The 11,745-nt window shown below is 43.0% G+C and overlaps 1 protein-coding gene across 7 annotated transcripts in view; it reads left to right on the top strand.

The window, feature by feature from the left end:
- Nucleotides 1-11,745, top strand: part of Ptpra (protein tyrosine phosphatase receptor type A) — a 101,171-nt gene continuing 89,426 nt past the window's right edge. For all 7 annotated transcript variants that reach the window (XM_041670147.1, XM_041670143.1, XM_041670146.1 and 4 more), the window contains exon 1: nucleotides 1-307. The gene's annotated coding sequence lies outside the window, so the exon portion shown is untranslated. The remainder of the gene's footprint in view (nucleotides 308-11,745) is intronic.

The raw sequence follows: 11,745 nt of genomic DNA, 5'->3' as shown, positions 1-11,745 counted from the left end.
GACGAAGCGCCTTACAGCCCAGGCCGCGTCGGGAGTGAGGCTGCGGCGAGCGAGGCGCTGACAGGGACCCGCGGGGGTATCTAGCACACCGACCCCTGGACCACGCCGCCATCGCAGCCTCCCGCCCAGTCCTCTCTTCGCTGCTTCTCCTCGCCATGGAGGCGAGGCCGCCGCCGCCGCCGCGGGGCTTCGAGCAGCGGACCGGGCGGCGGCCCTGAGGGGAGCGACGGGCCGAGACGCCGCCGCCGCGGTGCTGAGGCGGAGCTGCCGTGCGCGTCCCCCGCGGTCCCGCCCAGCGCCGGGCTCGGTAAGCGTTCGCGCCTGCCGCCGTCGGGTGGGCTAGGGAAGGTTGGGATGGCCTGGCCGCGCGTGGGAGCGGTCCCTGGATCCGTTCCCGGAGGAGCGCCTCCGGCTTGTGCATCCTGGCACGGTGAACAGGGGGAGGGGGTCCCGGAAACGTGCGGGACACGGACAGGCTGGAACTTTGCGGACGTCCTCCTGGGGCCCTGGCCAGGGCGCTGCTGTCCATTCTGAAAGGAAAAAAAAAAAAAAAACGTTGAGCAGCGAGAACGGTATTTGCTCAGGTCCATTTAGTGGGAGGAGAAAGGTGGCTCACGCAGTGATCATTTCCACCCCCTCTTAAAACCCCTTCCTGGTCCTACTCCCCAGCCCTCTCCCAAGCGCGATCCCAACTGTTGTGTATGCTTAAGAAGGAAAATATGGACTCAGAGCTGCTCAGAATTCAGAACGAGCCACTTGGGAACGCACATCTCTTCTGTTTACTTTCAGCAAATCTTAAAAATTGACACTTCATGGGGGGAAGGGACTAACTCCTAATTGTATCTCCTAAAAATAAAAACCATAGAGGCAGAGCTGATCCTGAGAGGTTCGAGTTTTTGTTGTTGTCAGTGATGATGTTTGTACGACAGGAAAAAAAGAAATGCTCCAGCTCTTCTTAGAGTAATGTTTGCCAAAGCCCTTGGCCAGGATAGGGAGTCCCTGTTGAAAGGCAGTCTCCTGTCCCCGGATATAGCATCTCTTGTTACCTGTTAACTACTGAGGCAGCCAGAGAACCAAAAGATGGTGGATGAGGATTGACAGGGACGGGATAAACATCCTTCTGCCTAGATCCTCCTTTCAAAACCATAGCTCTGACGTTGTCATTTGTGCTCTTAAAAATTTCCTCACTTTCCTCCGCCCGTGAGATGAATGAAACCCCAAATGCGTTATCATTTTCTACAAGGCTCTTGACAATGTTGCCTAAGCGAAATCTTTTATGGTTTCCTGGGATCCTTTCACTTCCTTCTCTTCAGCGCGTGGTTAGCCATTCAGAGCTGTTTGCCTGATCCTTCATACTTGTGGCGGTTTTTGGTGTTTTTTTTTTTTTTCTTTTCTTCCCCCTTTGGCTTTTCGAGACAGGGTTTCTCTGTAGCTTTGGAGCCTGTCCTGAAACTAGCTCTTGTAGACCAGGCTGACCTCGAACTCACAGAGATCCACCTGCCTCTGCCTCCCGAGTGTGTGCCACCACCGCCGGCTTGGTTTTTGCTTTCTGGTTTTCCCTTTTCTCCCACCTTTTCTTGCCAGGTTCCTGGCTTTCCTTCAGAGCTCTTTTCATTTGGGAAGCTTGAGGACAGGGATGTGTAGGTTCTTAACCACTTGCCAAGAGCAATGTTTACTAGTGTTTTTCCTGCAGGCCTGCTTGGAGTATGGGCTAGGACTTTTATATTCTAATTCCCTCTCTCTCCATCTCTGTGGCACCCAGTGCCCAGAAGTAGTCATCAGGGAGAGACTGGTAGGTTTTATGTCCTACTTCTAATCTGTCCTTGAAAGGCCAAAAACTCAGTTCCTTTTCCCCTCTCTCTGCCCCGAGTGGCCTGATAAGCTCACTCTAAGGCTTGGTTGGATCCAGGAGACTAGTCACTGGGTACCTTTTAGACACTGACTTAGTATGTGGGTGAATGCAGAACCAGAAAAGCAAGCCCCTTGATTCAGTACATTCATATGCCACCTATTTGCCAGACAAAGTACTTGGGGTTCTAAATGAAAGTGAGAAAGTCATATTCTTATCTTTGAGAAGATTATATACCAATGCAGGACGGGTAGATATAAACAGTTACATCATAGGTGCTATTAGAGTAATAATAATTGCTGTTTTCTATTGCCTGTGACAGACTATATAATAAATGCCTTACATGAATTGTCTTGCTTCATCTTTTCAATAATTACAAGGGCTCCCTCCTACTCTGCGGGACTAGAAGTGAGTAGACAGGCGAGGAAACAGAATTTGAATCCTGACAGTCCTTCCTCATTAGCACAAAGTATTGTTTACTCTTTGTATCGACATTTCTTTTTTTAAAATTAATTTAAAACGTGTGTGTATATGGTTGTTTTGCCTGTACATATGTCTGTGTACAACTCATGTGCCAGGTGTCCTTGGAGGTCAGAAAGGTTGTTGGAGTCTGTGGAACCAGAACCATAGACCACTGTGAACTGCCATTTGGTTACAGAGAATTGAACTCAGGTCTTCTTGAAGAACAACCAGTGTTGGCATTTCTTATTTTGTTATTCAGCTGTAGAATAAGCTGTTGTTTTGTTATACATAGGACTGTTACATGTATTTGTAACTAGGCTTTATGTTAAACATTTGTTTCTAGGTTTTCTCTTACAAGAATACAATGAATATCCTTCTAGATATTTTGTTATATGTTTGTATATACAATTAACTGAACAATGTATTTTAAGAAATGGAACTATTTGAAGACCTTTGTGTAGTTTTTTATTTGTAGGCATACCAACAAGTTGCCACCTCTTTGAAGTAGTGCCCATTTATTCTGTCCCCTAAACTGGCTCAGTAAATGTAAATCAGAATATCTAGAAGCATTATCTGGGTACTTTTCCTGCATACTATACCTGTTTCCCTCTCCTACTCCAGCTTAGTTCAGAAGCAGTCGCGTGATTTGTGCAAGAAGATCAGAACTGGATGATGGTGGCTTATTTCCTATAGCTCGGGTGTTTGTGTTTGTCTAGTACCATTCATTACTGGAGGACCTCAGCATCGGTTTGTAAACATTGTTGCATTATTTTTGCATTTTCATGTGTTTCACTGTTTCTTGGGATTCTAAAAGTGCTATCACAGACAAATGCTATTCTTTATTTCTTAAAAATATATGCCAGGGAGAAACCCTGTCTCGAAAAACCAAAAAAAAAAAAAAAATATATGCCAGGCAGTGATGGCACAAGCCTTTAATCCCAGCACTCGGGAGGCAGAGGCAGGAGGATCTGAGTTTGAGGCCAGCCTGGTCTACAAAAAGAGTTCCAGGACAGCCAGGCTGTTTATAAAGAGAAACCCTATCTTGAAAAACAAACAAACAAACAAAAACAGAAAGAAATATATATGTATAGGAGCTAAAGAGATGGTTCTTTGGTTAAGAACACTGAGTGCTCTTTCAGAAGACCAGACTTCGTTCTTTAGTATGCACATCAATTGGCTGACAACCGCATATACAACTCTAGCTCCGAGCTCTGCCGCCTCTGGCTTCTGAGGGTACCTTCACTCATGTCCACACACACCATTAAAAATACTAAAAATAAAACTTTAAGAAAAAGAAATATACTAGCCATTAAGAGTGAGCGCTGCGCTTGCAGAGAACCAGACTTTGGTTATCAGTATCTACATCTGGCAACTCTCAGCTGCTTGGAACCCTAGCTCCAAGGGATCGGATGCCTTCTGGCTCTTGTGGGGGTGAACGCGCGCACACACACACACACACACACACACACACACACACACACAGTATTTTTAAAATTAAATAAATAAGCAAAATAAGGTGGATAGCTCCTAAGAAATGACACCTTAGGTTGTCCTCTAGCTTCCATCGACACAGATATATGTGTAGTTTTATACTTCTACCCATACAAGTACACGAAGAGACTCCATTCCTTGTCTCCCCGTGGGCAAAGTAGTTAGGTTATCATTCACTTCTTATCTTGTGGTAGAGTTGATGACTTGAGGATAAGTCAGCGTGCTCTAGAGGAACAGAACTTACAGAATGAATCTCTCTCTCTCTCTCTCTCTCTCTCTCTCTCTCTCTGTGTGTGTGTGTGTGTGTGTGAGAGAGAGAGAGAGAGAGAGAGAGAGAGAGAGATTTATTAGAATGGTGTATGGGCTGTGTTCCAGCTAGTCTAGCAATGGCTGTCTACCAACAGAAGGTCTGGTCTAACAGTCCAGAGGTTATTCAGTCCACAAGGCTGGATGTCTCAGCTTGGCTTCAGCGTGTGCCAGAATTCCAAGGAAGTAGGTTCTAATGCCAGTGAAGAAATGGATTTGCCACTGAGAGCAAGCAGGCAGAAAGCTTCCTTCTTCCATGTCCTTTAGCCTGCCAGCAGAAGGTGTGACTCAGATTAAAGTCGTTCTCCCCACTTCAGATGATTTAATTAAGAAAAAATATCCCTCCCTGGTGTACCCAACCACTTGTGTTTAAGTTAATTCCAGATCTAGTCAAGTTGACAACCAATAATAACCATCACAACTTCCATAATTTTTATGCCAATTTTTGCCAGGCTTGGTAGTACATACCTTTAATCCCCAGTCACCTCAGAGGTCGAGGAAAGGGTTAGGTGAGGCCAGCCTGGGCTGTATGATGATACCCATTTAAAAAAACAAAACAAATAGCCAATTTTTTGCTGCCTAACAAAGAATATTAAAAAAATATTTGTGGCTGATCTCTTCAAGTAAGGTGGGTTTTTAAGGAATATTTATTAGTTTTTATTGTTTTATGTGTACGTATGTACAGTGTGTTCATGCAGACTCTTGCGGCAGTGAGAGGCTGTTAGATCCTCTAGAGCAGTGGCTCTCAATCACTACTGTTGTGCTCTCGCCTTCCTTCAATACAGTTCCTCATGTTATGATGACCCCAACCATAAAATTTTTTCGTTCCTATTTCATAACTCTAATTTTGCTACTGATATGATATCTTAATGTTAATATCTGGTATACAGGATATTTGATATGCAAACCCCAAAGAGGTCGTGACCCACAGATTGAGAACCACTGCTCCAGAACTGGAGTTACTGGCAATTGTGAGCAGGCAGATGTGGGTGCGTCCTCTGCACCTGTAGAGCCTTCTGGCCCCAGTGGTGCCTATTTGATGATGAATGAGAAAGTAACCACTTTTAAGTTATTTTATTTTTTAAATTATGCATTTGCACATATGTATTTGCACATGAATGCAGGTGCCCACAGAAGCCAGAAAATGGCGTTGGGTCCCCTGGAGCTGGAGTTCTGGGCAGTTGTAAACTATCTGATGTAGGTGCTAAGGACCAAACTCTGAAAGAAAAGAACAGTACAATTTCTAAACCTCTGAGTTATTTTCCAGCCCTGAAAGTAACTGCTTTCTTTTTCTTAGAAAGGTTGAGTATTTTTTCCATGTGCATTTTGACTATTAGTATATGTTACTTGAAAAACTACCTATTCAGATTCTTTGTCAATTTTTAAAAACATGGTTTCTTTTATTATTGAGTTCTTTTTACATTCTAGACACATTCTCTTTTTAGGGATATGACTTGGAAATCCCTTTCCCATTTGTGAAGGTTTTGTGGATATAATTTTTTGGACATATAGATCTGGTTGCTAAACCAAATGGTGACCTCTGTTAAATTTGTTAAGGGACTGCAGAACTGTTTTCCAGAACCATTGCCTCATCTGGCAGTCCCATTAGCTACCTGAGAATGTTCGTTTCTCCACATCCTCGTCAACATTTACTGTCTTTGTTTTTCAGCTCTTGTCATCTTAGTGGCTGTGAGTGGTTTTGATTTGTGGTTTGATTTTACAGATCCAGAATGCCACTGTGAACTGTTACGTCTTTTTCAAAAATTCTCATAATTTTACATATGAGGAACTTGTAAACAGGATTTTATAATCTGATAAAAAATGTCTTAAATTTATAAAGTTTCTATGTAATAATATAATGAAATAAAAGACCTGTGCATTGATCCTTAATAACAGCCAAGGTCATTTAAGGAACTTTAGAATTATGGGTCAAACTGACAATCTTATGATAAACCATACCACCTCCAAAATTGGCATAACTAAATTTCACTCCTGTGTGTGGCAAGATAAGAAGAGCATGACATCATTCATGAATATTCTTGTTTCCTCCTCCACAAATTAAAAACTAAGTTTCTGGATAAAACAGTTAAAAAGTTTATAGAATGTTATTAATTATGATGTGAAAGATACTATAGAGCAGAGTGAGCCTAGTGACTTCAGGGGTATGCCCAGAGAAAAGGAGAGGAGCAGCTACATGTTTAAAAGCTTAGGCTCCAGCAAATGTAATATGCAAACCTTATTTATATCTCCACCATTTTAAAGAGGTATTTCGAGGCCATTGGAAATAACTTGAGTGACCCGCAAATATTAGATGATTTTTAAAGGATTTTATTTTTTTACATGATAGTATTGTTGTATTTTAAAAGATAGACTATCTCTGTCTTGGAGATTAGAGCTGAAGTCCTTAGGGATGAATTAATATGTCTGGAAGTTGCCTTAAAATATTCAGTGTAACAATTCACAACCCCAGAGAACCTAGACAACAATGAGGACTCTAGGAGAGACATACATGGGTCTAATAACCTACATGGGAAGTAGAGAAAGACAAGATCTCCTGAGTAAATTGGGAGCATGGGGACCATGGGAGAGGGTAAAAGGGAAAGGGAGGAGGGAGGGGAGCAGAAAAAAATATATAGCTCAATAAAACAATTTTTTAAAAAAAAGCAGAAGTGTTTTAGGAGAATCCACAAGTCTTACTTAACCTTCTACCTTAGACTTGAGACTCTTGAGCGGTGCTTTGTTGACTCTTAGCAAAATGCATGACCAGTGTGTGCTGCTCCCGTCGCATGATTTTCCTCAGCCCTCTGTTCGGGAAATGAGAAAGCTTTTTCTGTAACTCCCTATAGTTAAAAAGTTTTCAGTGCATCTGGAGGATTATAGATAAGAATTGCCATATATTGGTAATTGTTAAAACCCGGTAAGAGGCATAGAAGAGGCATAGGGTTTGTGTGTTTGTTCTTTTTTTTTTTTTTTTTTTTTTTTTTTTTGGTTTTTCGAGACAGGGTTTCTCTGTAGCTTTGGTGCCCGTCCCGGAACTAGCTCTTGTAGACCAGGCTGGCCTCGAACCCCCAGAGATCCACCTGCCTCTGCCTCCCGAATGCTGGGATTAAAGGCGTGCGCCACCACCGCCCGGCTGTGTATTTGTTCTTGTAGGTGCATGAACATGTGCATACATATGTGGAGGCCAGTGATCAGTACATGCATTGTTCCTTGTGTACCGGAGACATGTACATTTTTCATTTTCCATTTATTTATTCTGTGTGTGTACACTCATATTCTGTGGCATGTGGGTGGAGGTGAGAGTACAGCTTGTGGGAGTTGCTTCTCTCCTTCTACCGTGTGGGTCCTGAAGATCCAGCTCCAATTGTCAGGCTTGGCCACAAGCACTTTACCAAATGATCTGTCTCACCACTCCTCACTTTTAAGTTATTCTTAAAAGACTTTGTTTGGCGGATTGCATGTATGGACCACCATACCCAGATGTGTGTGTGTGGGGGGGGGAGGGTCCAGGTGTGTGTGGGTATGTGCATGTTGAATACAGATGGTCAAGGAGGCCAGAACAGCATTGGCTCCTCCTGGAACTACAGTTATAGGCAGTTGTGAGCCACCCAACACAGGTACTGCAAACTGAGCTTGGATCCTCTGCAAGACTAATCTGTAGTTTTAACCGCTGAGCCATCTCTCTGTACTCCCAACACACACACACACCTTGGATTTTGTTGGGTTGTTTTTTTTTCTCAATATTTTTTTAGACAGGGGGCTGGAGAGATGGCTCAGCGGTTAAGAGCACTGACTGCTCTTCCAGAGGACCCGGGTTCGATTCCCAGCACCCACATGGCAGCTCACAACTGTCTGAAAATGCAGTTCCATGAGATCTGACACCTTCACACCAACGAACATAATAAAGTTAAATAAATAGAAAGTTAAAAAAAAAAAGAAAAAAAAATATTTTTTTAGACAGTCTTTCACCAGCTTGACCTTATTGTGTAGTCCAGGCTGTCTGGCCAGTGAGCCCCAGAGATTTTCCTTCTCCACCTCCCGTCACTGGAATCGTTAAGTGTATACCACCATGCCTACTGTTTTTAACGGTCTCTGGCAATCAAACTGAGGGCCTCATGCTTTTCTGGCAGGTTCTGGTAGGCAAGAGACAAATGAGTTGTAATAGATTTCAAAGCCTTTTATTAAAAAGTGACATCTTCTAATCAGTCGTTAAAGGTAATTGAATCAGAGAAGATGGACCTTTGCTAGACCAATTCATTTACTTATTTTTGTGGTTCTGTGGTTTTTTTTATTTTTTAGGGCAGGGGAAGATAGGAGATGTGACTTAGGTGTGTAGCCCAGGCTGGTCTTGATATTTAAGCCTTCTGAGTGCTGGGATTGCATGTATGGATCATCACACCCAGATGTGTGTGTTGCAGGGGAGGGGGTATTTGTGTTACTGTGTGCATGTGGGTCTTCAGAAGTCAACATTGGGTATCTTCTGCACTGTATACCGTTTTTAATGGTCTCTTACTGAACCTGGAGTTGACAGGTGCCAGCCAGCGAGCTCCGAGGATCCACCTGTCTCTCTGTCTCCTCAATGCTGCAATTACAGACATGTGCCACTGCGCCCAGCTTTTACATGGGCACTGGGGATCTAAACTCAGGTCATTATACTTTCGTGTTCTGTGGCAAACCCTTTACTCATTGTGCCATTTCCTCAACCCTATATCCAGAATTAAAGCAGAATGTTTATGTCATTGAATGAGGGACAATATCACATCACAGAGCTCCTTCCTTTTGGAACCATGTTTATTGTCCATTATAACCAAGTGTTGACTTAAAATCAGCCTTCTGCACTGCTTTGTTAAGGAATACTAGAATGAAAGCTTTAAAAGGCTGACAAAATAGTTTAGTAGTAGAGTGCTTGTCTGGCGTGCACAAAATCTTGGGTTTAATACCACCAAGGAAAGGAGAGGAAAAGGGAAAGTAGGTTTCAACCATAATGAAAAATGTTTAGTTTCAGGGATCACATAAAAATTTTTAATTTTATTTTTGTTATTATTGTGAGTGTGTTTGTATGATGCACGTGAAGAGAGGTACACACGCCACAGCACACATATCAGACTGCTTTGTGCAGTAGACGCTCTCCTTCCTTTACATGGGTTCTGGGATTGAATTCAGGCCATCAGGCTTGCATGGCAAACACTTTACAGCTTGAAGGCTCACATGAAAACATTTAAAAATTTTTTATTTTATGTGAATGAGTGTTTTGCTTGAATGTATGTCTGTGCATCAGTTGCATGCTTGGTGCCTGCAAAGGCCAAAAGAGGGTGTCAGATTCCCAGGGCATCAGACCCCCTGAAATTGGCAACTGCATTTGGATCTGTTTTAGTGTGAAGGCGTGGTGATGCATCTGGGACATATGGACCAATATGAGTAAGCAGGAAAAGTGTTAATGGTTCTATATTTGGGGACCAGGTGGTGGCAAAGGCCTTTAATCCCAGCACTTCAGGAGGCAGAGGCAGGTGGATCCCTGTGAGTTCAAGGCCAGACAGGTTTACAGAGTGAGTTCCAGGACAGCCAGGGCTGCACAGAGAAACCCTTGGGGGGAAAAGAAGAAGAAGAAAAGCACCAGATTTTGGAAGAGAGGATTATTGGTGAGTGGAGCTTCTGTGTGGAGGAAGAAATTGAAATCCAGCTGTTAGGAATTGTGGTTTCCAAACATTAACTGATGAACTGATACTGCCCATCAGTAAAGAGAATGGATGCCTTTCAAGTACTGTCACTGGAGTGATGGGGACAGTCCAGGACTGGTGATGTTTGAGGGCTGCATATTTCTACCTGGGTGCTTTTGTTTCCCTTTGTTCTTTTTCTGTCTCCGATGATACGCAAGGAGTGAGGCCTGTCAGTAACTTGGTGCCTTTGCCTGTACTGTGGCTGCCCTCCAGTGTTCCCTCCTCTTGGCTGGGCCTTCTGGTTTTGTAGCAAGGCCTGAATTCACAGTGGCTCCCAGATAGAGCTTCTCTTTCCCAAGCCTAGTGTTAGCTAGAGAGGGTTTTCTGAGCCCTTAAGTCTGAAATCCTCATAGTTGAGAAGCAGCAGCAGCCCAGGGAGGTTGTCTGTGGCTCAAGTCCTTGCTTCTGGTTTAAGAGGATCCATTTGTTTCTGCAGTGAGCACTCGGGGCTGTAGTGTTGCTGGCAGTAGTTGTCACTATGAGTAACTAGGGTGTAGGGCATTTCAAATAAAATAACATGTGGTTTTGGTATTTTTACTAATTTTTTTACATTTTGAAATTATATGCATCTTTAAGTAATTATTGTTTTTATATGTTAAAAATATGTAGAGAATTATAGTAAAAGATAATTCCTCTTTCCTCCAACCTCCAACTTCCCTTTTACAAGAGCATCCTTAGGAGTTTGGGGAGAAAGCTCAGTCAGTAAAGTGCTTGCTGGGCAAGCATCAGGACCTCAATTCAGTTCTCTTGAATCCAGGCGGAAAAGCTAGGCATGGTGCCACATACTTGTAAACCTGGCACTAGGGAGGCAGAGACAGGCAGACCTGCTGTCCTACAGGTTGCTTACTATCATTCATACTTAGTTTTCAAAAGTTCTGTTTTGAAGGAGCTGTCTTGGAGCAGACAGTGGTGAGAGCAGACAGTTCTGTGTGTGGATTGGGAGGGGCTTTTGTGTATAGGAGGGCTGTAAAGGAACTTAGTAAAGTGGCAGTAATGTCCAAGTGTTCTTTAGTCTTGTTGAATTGTAGTTATGAACAGTAGCTTTATAGAAATGGGGAAACTTAATAAATGTTAAAATTTCACAGATGAAATTCTTTCAACCCCCTTGGTCATTGAATTGAGCTTCCCAAGTGGTTTCAAGTGCATTCGTTTATACATTCAAGTCCTGCAGGCACAGCCAGTACTGTCAGGGTGAACCACCTTCACAGTCTCCTTAAGAGTTGAGCAATCTGACTGTAAGGAGTTAAACTTGCAAAAGCAGCAGAGCGGGTTCTGTAAGACCAGGTCTTTTTGTTGGCTAGACCTGAACCACCAGCACTTAAAAACACATCCTAACCCTAAAAGTGTTAGTACTGTAGATTTGAAATACTTTGTTTTCTTACTCGCAGCTTGTCTTCCAGGGTTGTAATGTCACTCAGCTTTGGAGGGCAGTTTACCATCTTGAAGAATCAAGGTTATTGGATGGAAAAGACAGGGCTATGATTACAGTAATACAGTGGCTAGGTGTCTGAGACTGGGAGGAGAGACTGGGTGCTCTGTTTATAGGGACATGTGACTCCAAGGGTGGCTGTCTTGAATGTGGCTAGTGGTTGTGCTCTATGCTTGAATGATCACAGAAATTGCTTTTTTTTTTCTTTCCTGGTTTTAACAGAGGAAAATTGTAGGAAGGGTCATGTAGGGGAAAAAAAAGGGAAAAGAATTTGGTAAATTAGCAAACTATAGTGTTTACATCTGGAACAGGTTTCCATACATGGCACAGGCACACTGTCCTGTTTTTATCTCTGGTCTTTCCTCACTTTCCTCAGGCCATTTCTTTGACCATTCTTGGACTTACTTAAGTCCATCCTCAGCCTCATGTTTTACCAAACACATTCTTGGAAGGACATGAGTATGTCTATGGTTTCGTGTTTCTTGTAAATT

The sequence above is a fragment of the Microtus oregoni genome, unplaced genomic scaffold (genome assembly GCF_018167655.1).
Source record: "Microtus oregoni isolate MIOR12 unplaced genomic scaffold, Mior012 000020F_ref0000438, whole genome shotgun sequence".
NCBI lineage: Eukaryota > Metazoa > Chordata > Mammalia > Rodentia > Cricetidae > Microtus > Microtus oregoni.
The sequence above is the reverse complement of the archived record's forward strand: the minus strand, read 5'-3'. Positions and strand labels throughout refer to the sequence as shown.